The 22167-nt window shown below is 42.6% G+C and overlaps 1 protein-coding gene across 2 annotated transcripts in view; it reads left to right on the forward strand.

The window, feature by feature from the left end:
- WSCD2 (WSC domain containing 2) overlaps positions 1-22167 on the forward strand; it is a 478077-nt gene that overhangs the window by 311369 nt on the left and 144541 nt on the right. The gene's annotated exons all lie outside the window — the stretch shown is intronic.

The raw sequence follows: 22167 nt of genomic DNA on the forward strand, positions 1-22167 counted from the left end.
ATGTAAAAAAAAAAACTCTGCTGGGCTGTAAATATGTTTAATGGAACCCCATAGCAAGACCATTGATAATACCGCTCTACTCTTCATTTCAAAGTCAATTCCTTTATCCAACTAAAATTCCTAGTCGATTTCATATCAGTCATATAGAGATTTTCAAACTATGTATACAATAATTTTATTTCAAAGTATTAGCTGAAATATTGTGCTAGTTGCATAAACTAGTGTATAGCCAGATAACTTTGTGCTTCTGGGCCCTGCGGCTGTTGTATGTTTTCAATGGCACTTGTTTTTCTGAATTGTTTATGGACACTAGTGCCCAAGTAGTGTTGCAGCTGTGCTAAAATCATAAACTCCACTTAGATCATCTTATTCTGAGTTTTTTATTTTCCCTTTGATGCCTGATTATTGAAATTTTCTTCACTGCTGGTATACACTGTCACAACACAAGCCTTTTTGCCTTGTCCACTTGGGATTACATTGACCAACACAGCTTAAGGCATGCAATGTGAACAAGCTCTTATTGGGACAACTTATCGTTACAGAACAATGCTAAGAAAAACAGGCTAATTCAGCAGGATATGATTTAAATTAAACATTTCACATTAGACTGCATAGTACCATTAATCACTTTACCCCTAGGTCAATTCTGACATTTCACACATTCATATAAAAATCAGCATATGTGTGCTAGAGAATTACTTAGAACCCCAAAATATATATATATATATATTTTAAAGGAAAGATCCTGGAGAATAAAATGTGGTGTCTGGTGTGTTGGTTGTGGCATTTATTTATGTCACACAATATTTGCAGAGCCATTTAAAAAAAAAAAGCGAATCTTTAAGAAAAAATGCAATTTCAGTGCATGCAAACACAATATAATGCCCACTCTTTTGATAAAATATAAAATATGTTATGCCAAGTAAATAGATACCTAATATTTAATGGTTTAAAATCCACATACACCTGTGGAACAGAAACAGACTACCGTACCTTAAAGTCTTCATGGGTGAAAAGCCTTTAGATGTTACCAGTAGGGATGGGGTCAGGCGTGTTTGGATCGTAGTCCAAACCCACCTGAGCAATCCCGCCGGAAGCCCTCCCTGCACACCGGCAATCATAGGCAGTGAGGCATTTCCTGGCCTGCAGCTGCATATATACACACTGCCTATGATTGGCAGTGTGCAGTGAGGGCTTCCTGGCGAGATTGCTCAGGTGGGTTGAGACTAGGATCCAAACATGCCTGAGCCCAACCCTAGTTACCAGTTTAGAATTACTGTATACAGGAGGTCTGGTGCTAGAATTATTGCTATAATTCTAACGTTCACGGTGATACCTCATATGTGTGGTGTGATCACTGTTAACATATGCATCAGGGACTTGCATAAGCATTAGCATTTGTACGTGGGCACAGGGGGGTGGGATGCTTTAAAAAAAAAATTGTATTCATTTATTTTATTTAAAACTTTTTTTCTATCCTCTGCCCCAAAATCATCTAATCAAACCAAGATCAGTTTAATCAGATGCTTTACAAATGTATAATGGTTTCTAACATCACAGAGGAGAGTCAGATATAGAAGGCCCCTTTCCATACCCTGTAGGAGTGATTGAGCCGCTATACAGTATAGCCATTCAGATCACGTCTACATGAAAGGCCATTACTGGTTGTACATTTTGATACTGGGATGATTCCTGTAGGTGCAGGCATCATAATTGCTTCAGCTTGAGGACATCCTAAGGGATAGAAGTGCCTAAATAAACCTATTTGCATTTGGCTGAAATATCTGTTAAATAGAATTTACAGTATAAGGTGTGGTTATTAATGCCGTAATAGCCAATTATATGTACTGTTACAGTATTTGCATTGTATATTATTTACTCGGGTTATTGTTTTATTACTAGAAACATACATCTACCATTGAAATAAAGTTATGTTAACCTACCATGTAGACCTTGAAATAATATAATACGTGAACAAGGCACCACCAGGGGGGCCGAGACAGCAGGGGGGATTGTTGTGGTGGGATGGGAGGACACTTAAAGAATGATGCACTGTCTGTGTCTCCCCCTGCAGCAGTTTCTCCCCCTCTCCCTCCCTCCGGCTTTCACCTGCTGGAGGGAGAGACACAGACACAGTGCATCATTCTGTCATTGTCTTCCCATCGCGCTGCACCAATCCACCTCTGTGTGCTGCCCACATCTGATTCCCTCCTTTGTGCCTGGGTCCCTACTTGACCCCCCTGCAGTGCTGCTGGCTTACCTCTACTGCATGCTGCTACGGGTACACAGGAGAATGGACAGTAGAACTGGACACACAGAGCAATCAGTACCGATCTCTTCTGTGTCCATTCAAAATGGAAGCAGAGGGAACTGTGTTTACTCTGCTTCAGTTTATGAATGGACAGGAGCCTCTGTGTCCTGTTCATTTATCCTGAGTGCCACTGAGGCTACAGAGAGAGGAATTGAAGAATCTATGTATTCGATTCCTTTCTCTGTCTCAAAGGTGAGATGTCTGCTGTCTGTTTATATCCCGGATATGTCACCTGACCCCCCCAACAGCATTGTAAAAAAAAATGTATAGAATAATTTAAAACAAAAACAGATTGTAAATAACTATTTTAAGAAATTGTAAAAAAAACCATTAAAAAAATTAAGGGCTCATTCTCATGGGTTCTCTGGCCCATACAGTGTGAATGATCGGCTTGTTTGTGAGCTGCCTGTTTTTCTATGAGAATGCAGTGGCTGTATGATCACAGCCACAGGTCCTAATTTTAGGTGTGCAGGTGGGAGTGACTAGCTCTGTATGCACACTGTCTGCATCCACACGTCAAATTAGGACCTGGAGCTGTGTTCATACAGCATTAAAAAAAGGTGTCCACTACACCCACCTATAACTGGCCATTGCAGCAAGCAGCATTGGGAGGCAACATATTGTAGAAAAAAAGGGCCAAGGATAAATCCAAGGAAAACTCCAAACTTACTTACCGACCAGCCCACTGACAATCGAGTCAACCTATCTAACAGTATGCGTTAAAAAAGAGGTTTAGTCTGCACACATTTGCAATTACATGCATAAGCTACAGAGCCCGCCAAGGCACCCTGGTATCTGTAGTCCTATCACTAACACATGAGTGACTCCACAGTGGAAGCACATGCATTTTGATGGATAGATGGAGGGCAGATGGATTGAAGGGAACCCACCCCTTCTTAAAGGTGGCACACTGAACAACATATGTGTTCATACAGCTGCTGCGTCCCCATAGAGTAACATAGGCTGCCTGCACACAGCAACAGCCACATAAAAAAAAAGAAAAGCTGATTCACACTGTACAAGCCACATCACCTATGTGGATGCCTAATTTACACACAGAACTTTATTTATTCAATTCAGTTTTATATTTTAGATTTAACAGGAATTTTGTACAATATTTTATGTTTGTGTCCATTAAGAATGATTTTCGTGTATTCTTAGTGAAAATATCTTTTTTTTGGGGAGGGGCTGTCAGGTAGGCTGTATGGAGCCTAGGTTATTTCTAACAGCAACCGTGTGTGTGAATATCTGTATGTATGTGTATAAATATATATGTGTGTTTAGCTTAGTGGTATTGCAAGTTCACGTCAGTCCAGCTGTGGTTAAGGACTTGGTGGCCCACTTTTATTTAAAATGTAAACTTAAAGTTTACAACACTCTGGGGATATCCCACAATGAAACAGTCAACACAAGATACTACAGCACCTGGCTCTCTCCTCAGCAGTAATGTTGCTCTTGGCACTGGTCCCTTAGACCTGGCTCTCTCATCAGCAGCACTGTTTCTCAAGGCACTGGTCCTTCAGACCTGGCTCTCCCATCAGCAGCACTGCTTCTCAAGGCACTAGTCCCTCAGACCTGGCTCTCTCATCAGCAGCACTGCTTTTCAAGGCACTGGTCCCTCAGACTTTTCTCTCTGAACTATGCTGGTTCAATCAGCCTTGTAGGTTGCAGAACCTGCTGCACAGGCCCACTCATGGCCTCTCAATAGAGGTTCTCTCATTTTCTCTTTCTCGTTTAGTTCCCACAGTCCCCTGGGCTTGCTAGTTTCCTCAGGTCTCTGTCCTGCAGAATCGCTCAACTCTCTCTCAACTCTCCCAGTTCTGTGGGTATGAAATTCTCTCCAACAAGGGTATACACCTGGGTACACACAAAGCTTGTAGGTCTCTATGAGACCTGGACACAGGATTGAACTCTTTGTCTTACCCGTGACACTTTAAAGCCTTCAAGCTCCAGACCCAAATCGAAGATTAGACTGGATTCACACCTATGCATTTTTAGTGCTTTTTGCATTTTGCAGATTTGCACTACAGAACATGTTCCATAGGAAACCATGGTAAATGGACTGTAGTGCAAATCTGCAAAATGCATTAAACTGCATAGGTGTGAATCCAGCCTTACAAAACAGAGAACACTGACAAACACTCTGCCTTAATGTAAATCATGTGTATTTTCTGCCTATCCTCACACAGTGGCAGGACCTGCCACACATATTCTTCCTATATTGATATTTGATAGGTGATGCCTAATGGAGCATATTTTTGGAGACTGAAAGAAAGTTGGACTAAAAGTGAAATGAATGTCAAAAAAATTTGTAGACAACTCACCTGCATAAATATTAAACCTTTTTATTTGGAGTGTGCTTAATCAGGTGTTCTTCCTCAATCTAGTTTTACAGTTTCTTTGCAATTAAATCTTCAAAAATGTATTGTTCAATAAAACCCAGTTGGATTTACTGCTACACTTAGTCTGGCACACCATGCTGTGTTTTGTTTTATATAATTGTAGAGGGTGACTGGATAAAGATACATTTTTTGTTTTTTCCCTCTGATTTTTGAAATGAAAGTTTAGGTAACATTATGTGAAATGTGTATCAATGACATGAATAAATTAATATTGTGGTAGAGATATTTCTAGTGTGTAGTAAACATGGAAGCAAGGCAATAGAAGCATCACTCAACTTGTAAAACTCTAGAATGGGAATAGGCAAGGACAGAAGGCTGGGATCTGGACTGGGCTGCCAAACTTAAGCAGGAAATACGCATTAATAGAACCCAGTATTAAATACCCATCTTCCTAACTTTTCAGCTCAGTCCAGATCCCAATTATCTGTTCTCATTCAGCTCTAAAGAATGGGGACCTTTGCAACACTCCAAAAGCATTGGCTTTCCCTGATTGGTACACATAAAATCCCAATCTGGAACTTTACAAGTGGAATAATGCTTTACTTTTCAAACTTTCCACCATAAAACAATGAAGTCTGTAACCATACAGACTGCCTTAGTTTCTTTAGTACGTTTCAGTAAACTACATCTGCATTAACTCTGCTTGGAAATGAGTAATGCGGGTCAATAATGTGCCTTGATTCTGAAGTTCCTCCTCCCATGAACCACCACATCCATTTTGGGAAGCAGGATATGGCGATGAGGCCCTTATTCCCTCAACATAGTGCCTTGCAAGGAAGAGGCTGTGGGAGTCCTGCAAGGGGGGGGGGGCGACATTGAGATGGTACCATGTAAGTAAGTACCTAACCATGTCCCCATGTTGTACCCCTTATTACTCATTCCCACAAAGTGATGAAATAAAAACACTAACATTTTAGAAAAAAATCTTAGTACAAAATTGCTCAATATAAATCCAATGTCAATCACATGATTCAGCAATATAAATCCTCGCGATTTATGATGACCCACCACCTGGGAACGCCACTGGTATGTTTAAAGGTCTGGGATAGATAATTTTGTGGCAGTAGTGGTAATGTTGCTAAATTACAGAACCCTAGCTTGGTTTATTTAGAAACAGTAGTCAGGGATTAGGGCAACTGGGCAAGTTGGTTCAACTCTTGTTTGACCTGAACCCAAAGCTCATCTTTGTTCAGCATTACATGTGAGTACTACCTAGAGTGGTTTGCATGCAAATGCAGCCTGCTTAGAAATACCTACTCCAGCCATATGATACTCGCTCTTTTTTAAATATGCCAAACATTTGTCAAATTTAAAGCTTATTTTAGTCAGAATCTTAGAAATGTCACATGTATATCAATGAATGTCTTTTCTATCTTTAAGAAAATGTCTATTGTGACAGAATGGCTTTTATGAAATGCATTAATAATTGGGCTTTGTTAATGCTAACAATGAGATAAATGCCCACTCATGTCTGCTGTCAAGTGAATCGTGATGCATGCTATGAATTATACATATTTTGTTATATATGCCGCATTTAACTCAAGAAAACCTCACATGTACCCTTTGCAATAGCACTTGCTTTTTTGTACAGTATATTCACTAACATGGGTGGGTGTTGGCATTTTATCCCTATACATGTATATATGTTCCAATCTGCTCACAGCATGTTGCGAAGATGTTATAGAAACTTTTGATAAGTGAAGCCTGCTGTTTGCGAGACTTGTCATATTGACATTTTTTTTTCTCTTTTTATTGTCAGTTTTACTCAAAAATATTCTCTGTACTTTGGATTTTCCTTAGGCTAAGCTATAATTATTAGAATTTTCAACACAGATCGACTCTAGTGTGCACATAACAAACTTTGCATTTAGATGGTGGAGGCTCAAACTATTAGAATTGAAGCGAAACCATGAAATGCACATGAGGGTAGCAATTTAGATGCTCAGAACATCCAACCTTTAATGCCCCGTACACACAGTCGGACTTTCCGAAGGAAAATGTGCGATCGGTTCGTGTTGTCAGAAAATCCGATCGTGTGTGGGCTCCATCTGACTTTTTCTGTAAGAATTTCCGACACACAAAGGTTGAGAGCTGGTTCTAAAATTTTCCAACAACAAAATCCGATTGTTTAACCACTAGAGATCCGCGCTATAGCCAAATGACGGCTACAGCGCGGACCTCCTTTGCCGGGACTACATCTATTGACGTCGTCCCGTGCACGAGCGGCCTGCGTGCCCCCTGATGGGCGACTGTGGCGCGCTCTGTGATCGGCGAGTCTATGAGACTCGCCTGATCACAGATCCGAGCAAGGGGTCGATCCCGACCCCTTACCACATGATCAGCTGTCAGCCAATGACAGCTGATCATGTGATACAATGGAGCCGGTAACCGGCTATTATTCCTCCTCGCGCTGACAGCGCGAGGAGAAAAAAAAGAGCCGATCACAGGCGGCCATGATCGGGACATCAGTCCCGATCACGGCCAGCTTACCAGTGCCCACCTGCCCCCCTCAGGAATAAATAAGTGCCCCCCGTAAGTGCCACCCAGCAGTGCCCACAGTGCCACCCAGCAGTGCCCACAGTGCCACCCATCAGTGCCCACAGTGCCACCCACAATCTGCCTCAACAACGGTGCTGCACCCCAGTGCCACATATCCATGCCCATCAGTGTCATCTACCAGTGCCCATCAGTGCCGCCCATCAGTGCCCAGCAGTGCCACCTATCAGAGCCACCTATCAGTGCCCATCAGTCCCATCTATCAGTGGTACCTATCAGTGCCACCCATCCGTGCCACCCATTCTGTGCCACCCATCCGTGCCATCTTATCTGTGCCTATCTTTGCCCATCAGTGCCACCTTATCTGTGCCTATCGGCGCCACCTTATCTGTGCCTATTAGTGCCGCCTTAACTATGCCTATCAGTGCCCACCAGTGCAGCCTATCAGTGCCCACCAGTGGCCTGTTTATAGTCCTGTCGTACGTGTTGTATGTCACCGCGTTCAGAACAATCGGATTTTCTGATTGATTCATTGGAAAGTCTGACCGTGTGTCTGACCGTGTGTACAGGGCATAACGGTTACCTATTGCCAGTAATCTGGTGTTCATTTACTATTGTGTATTATTTGAAAGTACAGATACCCTATAGATATAAAAAAATACACAATGCATAGGAGAGTAGGTTGTTGGAATCAACTGGAATCATGTTTTAATTAACTTTAGTGCACAAATTAACGAACTTCCAGCACACCACTTCTGTTTGCATGATGTAATTAAATTATATAATACGTAGTAAAATGAGGAACACTTACAAAGAGAGTATTGTGGTTTGTGTATTGTTGTCACCATGGTGTATACGTATATCTAGACTTAACACATAACTCCACTTTTGTTGAGAAAAAAAACATTCCCCTCTGGGTGATCTATGTACATTGCAAGGATTATAACAACCTTTGTTGCAGATTCCTACCCTTTGATATTCTGAAGAAATCCATGTGTATTTGTTTGTGCCTCTGTACTGAGTGGGTCTAATGGGTGGTTTCATGATTAACTATCAGTTGTGCAGCTACAGGGCACTAATGAAGAAATCTGCTGGGCCTGCATCCTTTTAGACGCGCTCCTATTGAAATTATATCTCCAAAAATTACATTTTCATTGGAGGGGATGCCTGATATCTGATTTGTATCTTAGGCAGACTTTAGGGAAAATTGGTGAGCCAATCACACAAGCAGGAAATGATGTTTCTGGGGAGTGGTCAGTACACACTCTGTGTACAGAACAGCTCCGGGTAGCCAATTACAGTGGCTATAGATTGAAAAGGAAAGGTAATTTTTTTTTAATAACATTCAAATATATAACAATATGATTAGTATCACAATTATATGTGCTATATTATGTTTTCTTTATTTGCTATTTTTTCCCCAACAAAAGTGGAGTTACCCTTTAAATACCAGAATAACATTGGGTAGCCTACATAGGTCCTAGAATAGGGCAGCATGGCAGAAGAGGGTGTCACTTGGGGATCCTAATTAATACTTCCCCCTCCCTTCCCCAAAGGCATCACCAAGTGTTGGACCAGTGATTAAAGTATGTGCCTATTCAAATTCCTCCATCACGGTACTGTAGGCTACTGCTGAGGGTTCAATGATGTAACACCTCTCAATTGCTGTATAAAGAGTTTCTAGCAGGCAAACCCAACCTATGTTGTCCTTATTGTGCCTTGGAAGACTTGATGGAGTGGTGCTGTCTCAGGCATCCTACTGATCCACTGTTTCGTTAAGAAATAGGATAGGGAAAAGATAATTTATGTATGCCTACTGGGGTGCTTTAAATCTGATTTATTTGGGTCTGCTTGGGGAGGCTTTACAGCATATATAGTATACTGTATATATATATAAGGTTGTACAAAGTGCTGAAGTGGTGGTGTATATTGTATATGGCTACTGGGGAATTGCAGAAGTAGTACATAGACTGCTTGAGGGGGGCTGTAGACATTGCACACATACTGTTTATCCCAACTTAAGAAGGGGGGGGGGCATCTACACATGGGGAAGGCATGCAGTGTTCAGAGCATGGCATAAATTGCCATAGCCAAATTGTACTGAATATTGTTTGTGACCCAAAGGAGCACAGTTAGTTTGAGCCTACATATTGTATATACTCAGTCTGCTGTGTTTGTACCCATAAAATACTCAAAAATGACTGTGCTTTAAGAATTAATAAAAAATCATCTAATGCAGGCAGAGAGCTAACAATTTGTCAACCTTAAAGAAAAACTCCATAAAAAAAGTTGCAAGCGACACAGTAAAGAGCAACTGTTGAGAAAAACATACTTCATCAGGACTGCGTAATATACAACATAATGTATAAAGTGCAGGGGTCAATTCATTGCTTACACAGAACCGAGCAGTCAGAACAATGCAATGTGCACTATAGTGTATGAGTTTAGCAGTGAAAGGTATATGTATTATAGGACCCTTACATTGCAGGCTAGAGGGAGAAAAAAGCCCCAGAGTAAATTAGTCATGGTAGAGGTGTGTGAATGAATACCCAGAAATAAGTGTTCTTCCATGTCTAGGAGTTCCCAGAGTTAGTACCCAACAACTTTGGACGCTGACCCCATAAAAGTCCTTTACAAAAGGTTTTTATTTGTAGGGGTAACATCCAACAACACAGTCTTGTATGGGAACAGAGGGCAAGGGTAAAGAAGCTTGGGCACCTTGAACTGCTAATATCAGATAGTCTCTAGCATCACCCAGAGAGTAGCCACTCGCAGCTGGGCGTTTCAAGGTTGAACAAATCTCTAGTCGGAGATTATGGCAGTCAGCACTTTGATCCAGAACTTTTGAAATATTTGACCTTGAGTAACTGGTAACAGAAGTGAACAGGAAGCTTTTTCCTCAGTACTTGGAACGTTCTCTGTCTCATTGACAGTACTGGAAAAAGCATGCATTCGTCAGTGTCCTTCACAACTCAGCAACCAAGCACTTCTCAGGATGCCAGCTTGTTGGCCCTCCTCCGAAGAGTCCTCCCCCGGTCACTTATGCGAGCTTCGGTGCCCCTCCAAGCTGAGAGCACACCCGGACGCCTTGAATCCTCCCTCAGTTACTGCGCTTCGGACCAGTCGGTTCTGAGACTCGAGAACAGACGGATCCCTGCCCCAGACCAGGCGGCTCTATTGGGGTTAGCCAACCGAACCATGTTGCGGAGGGACGAATGCTCCTGTGACCAGGACCCTTCGTGGGGCTACCCCGGTCCAGAATCAGGAACAGACCGCTAAGACCTCATGAACGAACTTGGAACACGTGACTTCAACATCTTAAATACCCTTCCACAGACTCCTCAACTCCACTGATTGGCTCCGGGGAAGCTGATACCCAAAACATCCAACCAGGCCTGGTTCTGAGCCTGTCATGTACACATGACCAGGCAGAACTCTAACACAGCCCAGCCAAACTGATGTCAAAGTTAAACCTACACAATTAACCCTCAGAACCCCTTTACTGTTATGAGGCAAAAAGGAAATTTGTACATGACAGACACTTTGTCCAAAGTGTCATCGCTACATAAGTGGTCAAGTGTTTGTGGTCATGAGAATAAAAAATGACTGGTGTAATGGGAGGAAAAAATTCCTTGTGTCAGTGGTCTATGGGAGGAAAAAATTCCCAGTGTTGGTGGTCAGGAGGGAAGAAGAAAATTACTTGAATTGGTTGTCAGTAGGAAGAAAAACATGTCAGGCGTTCGTATCCATGAGTGGACAAATGCTCTGACATTGGTGACCAGTGAAAAAAAAGAAAAGATGCAGGGCCCAGCCCAGTGGGAATTGTGGGGAAACAATAGGACTTAGGGCACAGTTCATTAAGTGATATGTTACCGCAATCGGGTATGCGGTAACAAATCGCACAATGAATAAAAACAAATGGTGCAATTCACAAAGAAACTCTTGTTACAAACTCGCATGCATTATCTATTCAAAAATATCACATGACAACATGCAGGAAGTTATCGGAAACATCTTGCATGGTGAGGAGATGGGAACAAAGGACTGGGAAATTCCCACAATCTCACCTGTGACCAACTGGTATGATGCCAATTCCAAAAAAAATGTAAGGCTGACAGCAACTTGGTCATAGCTGGTATAGCATACTTCTCTATATAGAGGGCTCAAGGTACCCGATCATTTGGATATAGAGATCCAGTATCAGTTGATCATATAACCTGAACTTCTGCAGGGTCTCCACTTCAGAGAATTGATCTAGAAGTGTGCGCTCCTTGAGGCTGGGTTCACACTATTTTCACATGCTGCTCACAGCAGGGGTCTGGTGCGTCCCAGTTTACCATTTCAGGTCTGATTTCAGACCAAATTTTGGGCTGAATTGGGACCTGAAACAGACCAAAAGACGTACAGAGCTCCTGTGCAAATCCGCACCGGAGCATCCTATTCGCAATAGTGTGAACCCAGCCTTAAGGTTCTTTCATTCAAAAGGACCACTTGGCATCTCCTCCTCCTCTTCTGTATTGCTTTAAATGCCAGGAGACTGGATGCAAAGGACTCCATTTCAATAAGATATCCTCTGACAGCCTCTAGATAACACTCCTCACTCCTTTTACACTCCACACACCTCCAGCTTGAACTTTCCCGCCTATGTTTCAACCAGTCACTGGGGGGGTCTGACATTGCCATGGTTACTGCATAGTTATCGCAAGCTCGGTGCAGTACTTAATTACCACTTGCACTATTTCCTTTAGTGAATTGACTTTATTGTCTTTTTATGCATTACATACCGCATACAAGCGATACTGAATTGACATTTTCATTATCGAATGCAGTAAGTGATTACGTGACTGACATAACGCATGCGATAAGCTTTAGTGAATTGTGCCCTTAGTGTGGGCAAGAAGAGTGCCCAGTGAGATAGCATGGGGAGAACAATAGCACCTAGTGAGAGATGGGGAAAACAATAGTGACCAGCAGAGGAAGAGAAGAACAATAGAGCCTAGTGAGGGATGGGGAGAAAACAATAATGCCCATCAGGGAATAGGGACAACAATAGTTCACATTGTGTGGTAAACATTGGTGTGAGTGGAAAACAGTTACCACCAAAGCCAGGAACAGGTGGAACGGAGAATTCCAAACTAGGCTGTAACACACTACTCTGCCCAGTGCAGTGGGCAGAGCTCAAATAGTAGCAATAGTAGCAACCTGCTGCTGTGATTAGGCAGCGAAGCAGGGTGATGTATATGGAACCGCAGGGTTAAACTGGAAATGTCAGACAGTCCACACAATTCATTAGGTATATGGCTGGTAGATGGACTTTAGAGGTGGTGTACCTGGTCACTAGAGGAATAAAGTAGAGATTGTGTATATATGGCTATTGAAGGGATGCTGTAAAGTCAGTATATATATCTGTTGGATTTTGGCTCTAGAGATTGTAGTGTTTATGTGCAGTATAGATTCTGGGGTGGGGCAGTTGGTGGGCTGCGCTGTGTATGTGGCTTTTGGAGGGGGTTGTAGACATTGGGTATAAATTGCTGCTGGGGGGTTACAAATATATGGCTGCTAAACAGACATGTTTAAGATAGAATATATGGCTGCTAGAGTGACGTGATTAAGACTTCTACATTTTGGCATATGTGTGAAGGTTCATTCAATTGACTGGTTATTGTTTCACTGTACCTGCTCTATTATATGGAAAGTGTAGCACAAAAGGCTGTTGACGCAAGAAAGTTGGCTAAGGAGGCCAATAACATCATTCAGACCCTATCAAAAGAAAATGCTACATCACCCACTTAGTGTCTGTTGAATGGTATAGAAGGCAGCAGGCATTTCTACTCGTATATAAAAAATCAATCCAGACAAGCAATTTATATTTGAAATAAAAAAATTTATTGGATAAATATTTAGGCCGCGGCTATTTTATTGGTTTAATAAAATTTCTAAATTTTATAATCTATAAACATTTACAGAATCCACATTAAAATTCTTTATATAACATCACTTAAAAGTATAATTAAACCCAGCCACTATGGCTCAGGCTGAATAATATTCTATCTTTTGAATAAGAAAAACAAATTTAACCAAAAAAGAAAAGGATTTGCCACATAAAAAAGCTGCGACAAGGGAGTGGGGGGGGGGGGGGGTGTTAGGGAGCTGTCCTCTTCAATTTCTTCTGGCAACTGCCAATGGTCCATAACTAGTAGCCCATATTTATAGGGGCACCCTGCTGTTCTAATGCATTCATTGGTGGGGGGTACATGACTTAACTGACCTATCCTATACTAAATTTACAATTTATGTGTTTTTATTGGATAACTTTGCTGTCAAATAAATTTACCCTATTTTCAAAACTTTGGGATAGATTTAAACAACTGCTGCTGCTTCAGATCCCATGAGGAAAGGGTGTCCTATAAATAAGCTTTTTACTTCCATTCTTTTTGCCCATTTAATCGCAGACATGATTGTATAAAAGGCTGCAGACTAACTGCAGGGTATAGGTTTTTGGCAGAGCTGTACCATAGTGATATTTTAGATTTAAATCTCATTAGGCTGAACCAGAAAATGGCTGTAAGAAAAAACATTTTCTTTGTTGAGTCTGAAAATACTTTACAACAATTCAGCCCACCTCTCACACTTAATCTATTATTATGTCATTCTTGCACTCCATTTCTTCTCCATTGACATCCATACGCATCTCTTTGGTGGGGATCTATGCCTTACTGTCACCACACTGTGAATTGACAGCCTCCTGTGGATTCTATGTTAATTTTCCCTCTGCTGAATGCTAGCTGCTATATTTGCTGTATAAGATTGGATAATTTTTTACATTCAGATGCTACTTTCCAAGCTTTCTTTGTCCCTTATGCCCTAGAGGTTGCATATGGTAGGTGAAAAGCACCACTCAAAGGATATTTTTGTGTGGGAATATGCATCAATTCCTGTTTTAGTGTCCTGATTCTATTTATAAAATAAAAATAACTTGCTTTTTGTCATCTTTCACTGTGGCATTTCAGTTTATAATATATTAATCCTGTATAAATTATGGAACAGCACAGCTATTGCAAACCATTGTATTTGAAATTGGAAGGAACTGTACAGACTCTGCAAGATAATATTATTTTTGGCATTACCTAATGAGCTTTGACACTTTTCATTGCAATGCTCTAAATTAGCATAAAAGTGGCAGTACGTCTTCATCCAAAAGCTAATTTGTGCATTTAATGAACAAAAATAGTGTCTGAGAAGAAAACGTATCAGGAGAGACTAAGACCCCTTTCACACTAAGGCTATTTTCAGGCATTTTAGCGCTAAAAATAGCACCTGTAAAGTGCCTGAAAACTGCCTCTCAAGCCACCCCATTTTGAAAACCCAAGTGCTTTCACACTGGGGCGGTGCGCTTGCAGGACAGGAAAGAAATTCCTGCACGCAGCATCTTTGGGGTGGTGTGGGAGCGTTGTATACACCAATCCTACACCTCCCCTGCCCATTGGCATGAATGGGCACAGATTCGGAAGAGCCTGAAAAGCACTTCGGAAGCGCCACATCTTGAGGGTTAAAAGCGCCCCCCTACCGCCCAAAAACAACAGCAGTAAATCACCCCTAAAACAAGCAGTGCTTTACCACTAACACCGGCCCCCGCCCCAGTGTGAAAGTAGCCTAAATAAAATGGTTAGCTTACAGTCCTGTTTACACCTTGCTGTTGCTTCCCTTCAAAAATTATACCACATGCCACTTTAGTTGATTCAAAGCATCTTCAAAGCCTCCATAGAAGTCTATGTTAAAGCTCGCTTGAAGCCCCACTGATGCCCCACCGAAGCCTCACCAAAGCCTCACGAAGCTCCTTCAAAGGCTCATTGAAGCTCCACCAAAGCCTCATCGAAGCCTCATCAAAGCACCAAGCAAAGCAACAGGACTAATCATTTTATTTCGTGACAGGAGCTTTGACTGGTATTCAGAGAGCTTTAACATGTCCAAAGCCTTGTTTTTAAAGCAAGTGTAAACTAGCCCTAAGGGAACCTAATATGTGCAAACTTAAGGAAAGAAGGTAAAAGTCGGACATGAAACCTTTAACTATATTGATATGATTGATATTATTGATATGAACAAGGTTCAGTAGCAGTGGCAGCTGGTGCTCCAAATTTTTTGGGGGGGCGCAAACAAACTTTAAAAAAAAAAAACATCAATTGCAGTCACTGTGCCATCAAACGCAGCCACTGTGCCCATCAAACGCAGCCACTGTGCCCATCAAACGCAGCCACTGCTGCCATCAAACGCAGCCACTGTGCCATCAAATGGAGCTACTGTGCCAAATGCTGCCACTGTGTCCATAAAACGTTGCCACTGTGTCATCAAATGCAGCTACTGTGCCAAACACTGCCACTGTGCCCATCAAATGCTGCCAGTGTGCCCATCATATGCTGCCAGTGTGCCCAACTGCCCATTAAATGCTGCCAGTGTGCCCAACTGCCCATCAAATGCTGCCAGTGTGGCCCCACCCACTCGTGGTCCGCCCCAGTGCTTACCCTGTGTCTGTGGGACAGTAGGTGACGGCGATGAGTGGGGTCATGCTTCCGTCTCTGCTCCTACCTCATCTCCTGTTCTCTCCTCTTGATAGGCATCCAATAGCGGCCCCTGTAGTTTCATCCAGTCAGGTGACAGCTAACAGACCCGAGCACCTGATAAACCGGAGAAGCATTTCAGTGTTAGGAAAGTGAATAGTCATTCGCTTTCCTAACACAGCTGAGTGGACTGCGAGCGCCTATTTTGCAGCCTTAAAGCCTTAAAGCCTTAAAGCCTTACTTACCAGCTCCGTGCGTTCCATGGAGCTTCTGAGGTCACTTCCAGTTTTCTCCTCAAAGAACAAAGCACCCACGTGTAGTGATACTATGAAGTTGTAGTTGAAGTTGTTCGGTGCAATGGAATGCGCCATGAAGCAGGTAAAAATCCTGCAAATGAAGCGCCTTGTCTGCAGCCTCATGATTACATTGACGTGGCACTTCCCACTGTGCACTGTGTCCGGCGCTCGAACATAAAGCACATACAGGAAAAAAATTTCAACTTCAGTACGAGAAAAACTTTAGAGTTTGTTCCTTCGTAATTTTTAGTTTGGAATGTCAGAATTGTCTGTCTAAAGTTGTGTACACCCTATGTACACCCTATCAGAAAATCAAACGATCAGTCCTTGGATGAAAAAAATATATTGCCGAAAGAGTTAATGCTTGAAACAAACTTCCAGCAGAGGCAAAGAGTCAGTTAACAGTAAGTTAAATTAAAGCGGAGCCCCGGCCCCCCCTCCCCCAAAAACAAACGAAAAGTCAGCAGTTACAAATACTGTAGCTGATGACTTTTAATATTAGGACGCTTGCCTGTCCAGGGATCTCGTGATGTCATTACCCCAGCCGATTTGTCAATCTGCTCTTGGGTACTGCTGCCGCCATTCCTTGTAAGGGAAACAACAGTGAAGCCTTGTGGCTTCACAGCCGGTTCCCTACTACGCATACAAGAAGTGCTGTACTTTCTGAATGGCCTGGGGGTGGTGGAAGAAGGAGGGGTGCTGAACATTTCCAGGAGACCTCACTGTGGAGAGATCTCCTGGGAGTGAGGACGAGTACCTGTCAAAAACAGGTACCTGCTCGCCCCTCCCCCCGAAAGGTGCCAAATGTGGCAGTGGATGGGGGAAGCAAACAAGAGGGGCTTCCCCTTTTGGATGAAGCTCCACTTTAAACAAGCTTGAGACGAACATAGATCTATACTCAGACAAAAAAAGTAATAAAATAAAATAAAATAAAAATATATACCGTATATACTCGAGTATAGGCCGACCCGAATATAAGCCGAGGCCCCCAATTTACCCCCAAAAAACTGGAAAACTTATTGACTCGTGTATAAGCCGAGGGTGAGACATGGCTGTCCATCCCTGTGTGTGTGTCCGTCCATCCATCCCTGTGTGTGTGTCCATCCATCCATCCATCCCTGTGTGTGTGTCCGTCCATCCATCCCTGTGTGTGTGTCCATCCATCCATCCATCCCTGTGTGTGTGTGTGTGTGTGTGTGTGTGTGTGTGTGTGTATCCATCCATCCATCCATCCATCCCTGTGTGTGTGTGTGTGTGTGTGTGTGTGTGTGTGTGTCCATCCATCCATCCATCCCTGTGTGTGTGTCCGTGCAGCCTTGTGTGTGTGTCCAGCCTACCTGTGTCCCGAGCCTCCGTCCCGAGCCGCCGTCGTCCCGAGCCTCCTCCGTCCCGAGCCTCCTCCGTCCCGTGCCTCCTCCGTCCCGTGCCTCCTCCGTCCCGTGCCTCCTCCGTCCCGTGCCTCCTCCGTCCCGTGTCGTGCCGATGGATCGCCGCTCCAGGATCGCCGCTCTTCTCGGCGGCCATTCTACAATTCAAAAGCCGCGCCTCCGCCTCCGCCTGTGATAGGCGGAACACTCAATTTCCCAGCAGCCTGTGTTCCGCCTATCACGGACATCCTCTCATCCTCGTCCGTAGTATGAGAATGAGCGGATGTCCGTGATAGGCGGAACACTGACTGCTGGGAAATTCAGTGTTCCGCCTATCACAGGCGGAGGTCGGAGAAGGAGGCGCGGCTTTTGAATTTTAATGTCCGCCGTCTGTCTGCTCGATACGCTGATCGAGCAGTCAGACGGCGGTGACTCGAGTATAAGCCGAGGGGGCACTTTCAGCCTCAAAAAAGAGGCTGAAAATCTCGGCTTATACTCGAGTATATACGGTAGTTAGACTTTCTGCCATTACTCTCTATTTTTCAAAATGCGAGCATGTTATTATTGTGAGCCTGTTGATCTTCCTATTTATAAAGTGGCAGAATCTGTTTATTTTGCACCTTTTTAAGACTGCACTTTAACATTGCAATTAAAGAAAAGTTCTATTTTGGTTCTTTTCAAATTGGGCACTGGTTTCTTTGTACTTGTAGATGTGTTCACTAGAGAGGGTTTGATCATTACTTAAAATCTGTCAGGTACGGTATCTAGAACCTGTAATTTTCTCCTGTTATAACATGCCAGACCTGATTGAATAAAACCTTTGTGCTGGCCATGTAATTTTTCCAGTTAATACTGAGTGTGCCTTTTTTGTTTAAATAAAATGTATATGTGGCAGCTTTAAATTATTAGCTATTATGTTAATTTAGCTACTTAGATATATTGTGTTGTCAATAACCATTTTAATTGTGTCTCTAAGAATATGTATTTTTTTATTTAGAATCATCCACATGCTTGGTGTGTTCGCCTTGACGGTATGACATGACTCCCTATATTGTTTATGAATTATTTTTTTCTCTTTTTCTCTACAGCTAAAAGTAGTCCTCTACTGTGTGAGGAAGCTCTAGGCCACCATGTTCTTTGTACCAAATATTATGGCTGATTCTTTGATCCCTGAGTAATTCAAAACCTCTATTAAATGAAGAATTGCATAGAGACCTTTGATCACATTTGAATCAAAAAGGTGAACCAGAAAAAGGAACACTGTGCAACTCTATGCATGGCTTCTGTTAGAAATCACAGGGCTCCATACAGCCTATCTGACAGGTCCAACATTCTGAAAATATCAAAATCATTTTTAGTGGACACACACACATAGAAAAATTCCAGTAAATCAAAAAAGAACAAAACTGAATCAAGTTAATAAATAAAGCTGTGTGTGTGTGTGTGTGTGTGTGTGTGTGTGTGTGTGTGTGTGAATGGGGTCTTGGGGCTCATTCACAGGTGCTGTGGCCTATATAGTGTGAATAAGTGGTTTGCTTACCACCTGGAGCTGTATTCAGGTAGCCTATGTTATGCTATGGGGACATGGCCACAGGTCCTAATTTAACAAGTGTATGGCCCTGAACACAGACAGTGTGAATTCAACACCACTCACCCACACATCTATATCTGTCATATTAGGACCTCCAGTTGTGTTTGTACAGCTACTGCTTCCCTTTACGAACAAGCGGTTCCAGTTGCAAGAACAATTCACTCATTTACATGGCCATGTGAGGCTGGAGGGGGGGGGGGCGACTGTAAAACCTTTCAGTTGAGCTGTGCTTTTACCAACCACCAACTTCTACCCCCTTCAACAAGTGGATGGGGTGTACACATGCCATTGCTGCGATGCTATGCTTTAAAGTCTTGGGAGGAATTATACTCCTGTTGAACAAGAACCATTTAAGTGAAAAGCACTGCTCTGCAAGTGCTCCACAACATGTATTTGTGGTACGTTAGTGTGGCCATAAAGCAGGGGGTGAGTAGGCGATATGCCTCTTCACTGCCTAACAAATGCCCGCTGAAGAGCAATCCAAAAGCTGACTGCTCTTCAGAGAGCAAAGCACATGTGAACAAGCTCTTCATTTTGAAAAAATGTGAACAAGATAATGAATAATGAATTATATGAATTGCAGCTGCTGTACACAAGGTGCTATTCAGCAAATTGAAAAAAAAATAGATATAATCCAGCGCTCACAGTAGTGCAAAACAAAGATCTAATTATATTCAAATAATAGCAATTAATAAAAGAGTGAATGTCCATTTAGTGAACAATGTGCTCCAATACATAAAGTGGAAAAGTGATCCATAATTTGAGGTGCGACACACCTCCACCTGTGTTCCCATTCACCGGATGAAATGGACCCCTAGCTTTTCAGTCTAGGGGTCGTTCAAGCTTAGAATGTTGTCCAGGGGTGGCAAATTCATCTCAGTTTGCAAAGAAGATCTTACATAATCATAATCCTACGTAGATAGGCAATGTATTTATTGCTCAAATAAAAATGGGTACTTGCAAAATGTATGTTTAAAAACAAGCATTGGCAAGAGATTGCAAATAGAAAGCGCTGCTGCTGGTGTGCGTTCCACTGACAACTGAAAGTGACGTTGTCTGGACTCAAAACCGTAAATTGCGCCAATGCGTTTTGCCCTCACACAAGGGTAAAGTGCCCATTTTTATTTGCGTAATAAATATAGGGCTTTCACACTGGAGTGACAGGAGATGCACTTTACAGGCACTTTGTCGGCACTCCTTTTTAGTGCTATAGCGCCTGTAAAGTGACTCAGCATGAAAGTATCCTAAATATGACATATTTACCACCCTCGCATCCAGAAATGACCCCCTTGTATGTCCTAAGCAACTTCTTCCAAGAGGGAGGGAGAGGAGGGAACCCAGCAGCTCTGCGAGGTAAAGGGCACACAGGGGGGCCTGAACAGCAGATTAAAGGGGGCACAAAGGGGAGCCCAGACAGTGAGGGGGTGGGAGTGATCAGAGCGGTGGGGGAACAGTTACTAGAACTTAAGCCCCTGCATTACAGCCAAAGAGAGGGAGAGCAGGAGAAGCCAGCAGCTCTGCAGGGAAAGCCACAAAAGGATCAGTGTCAGAGATAATACAGTACAACCGGTCCTCCTGCTCAGCAGGTGCCCAAGCCCCCCTTTTGAACTGATGGGACCAAGGCCCAATACAGACGGACCAACTGTACTGCCCTATCAGTGGCCTTGCATCTATGCAATGGTGGTTAACACTGGGAAGTACAGGAGGCACAACAGAGGGGTAATATAGGCTCTTTGACTGCTGGAAATTGGAGAACCAGCTAAAAAGAAGGCTCCTTTTAGACCAGGAAGACTGAAAGAACAAATTGGGTCTCACAACGTTTTGTCTCTTTATAGTGCTGACTTATATTAAAGCCTAACCCAATTTGTTTTAAAGTTTTGGATAGAGTTGGTTTTTATTTATTTCTGTCACCCCATTGGAGAGATTTTCCATCACTTCCTGTTCCTGTGACTCTTGTACAATAAATGAAGTGGGTAGTTGTCTTCAGGATGTAGCCTGTTAAAAAAACATTGTGAGAGATTCCAACCCTTCTACTGTCTACTATTTTGTTTTTTTGTTTTTTTGCCTGTGCCCCATTTAAAGAGATTTCTCATCACCTCCTGTCCTGACTATCTCTGCAATAGGGACTTGCTGGAGTTTAAAATATTATCATTGAAGTGCCTTAAACTACCTTTTTGTCTTACTGGAAATTCACTTTGTGCCTTCACACTACAGTGCAAATAAGTAGTGCAGATAAATAGAATTAGTCTAGAGAATGGGCTTTTCCCATCAGGTTTGTTAGATACTAAAGGAATGGGGTCATACTCTGGTGCCTGCTGGTCTTCCCAGCCATATGGAGGTAAGATTATGGAAATAACGGCTATTCATTTTTATCTATCGGGATATCTATATGTGTCACTTTATGTGGACAGAATCATGACATAATAGATAAATTACTATCTGCTAAGGCACTACATCAGTGAAATACAAGTTATACCATCGCCAATTGTAGACCCATGATACGATATGATGATGCATGGAGAGTAAAGAGGATGTATAGCACTTCTGTGGTAGCAATTTGGCTGTACGCAGAGCACGCAGCCATATCTCTTGTGCTAATAAACACCCATTTCCATCTTAATGATATAATGTACCTTACCTATCATTTCATGCCTCCCCAGTTCCCCAGTAAACAGACATTATCACCTTCTTACATCCTCCTCTCAGCATGACTGCCTCTCAGCCATTCCCTAGTTCCTTTATTCACAGACAACAAAAGAAATTACAAAGGTGAGGGATTGGCTTCAACAGCCACTGGCCTCCTACACAGATTGTGACCTCACAGGAAATGAACAACACAGGATATAATATATACAATATAAAAGAAGGTGGTGTCTTCACAGACAGCCAATCAGACATTTGTATTCTTTCAAAAGAACCAATCACTGACATGTATACATTCAAATAGACTAGCAGTGACATGTGCAAACTGACTAAATGCTTTCAATGTCGCAAACCATACAAAACCAATGAACGGTGACTACAATTCCGCTGATAGCAATCCTTATTATGCATTTCTTGTGGATGGGAGACTATCTGCAGGTGTACGTCATGGCACCCCAAATATGTTGAACAGGCATACAGGGGTGACAAGAGCGCACATCTACTAA

This window comes from Lithobates pipiens, unplaced genomic scaffold (genome assembly GCF_037356315.1).
Source record: "Lithobates pipiens isolate NorthernLeopardFrog02 unplaced genomic scaffold, aLitPip1_a1.2 Scaffold_3, whole genome shotgun sequence".
NCBI classification, from domain to species: Eukaryota; Metazoa; Chordata; class Amphibia; order Anura; family Ranidae; genus Lithobates; species Lithobates pipiens.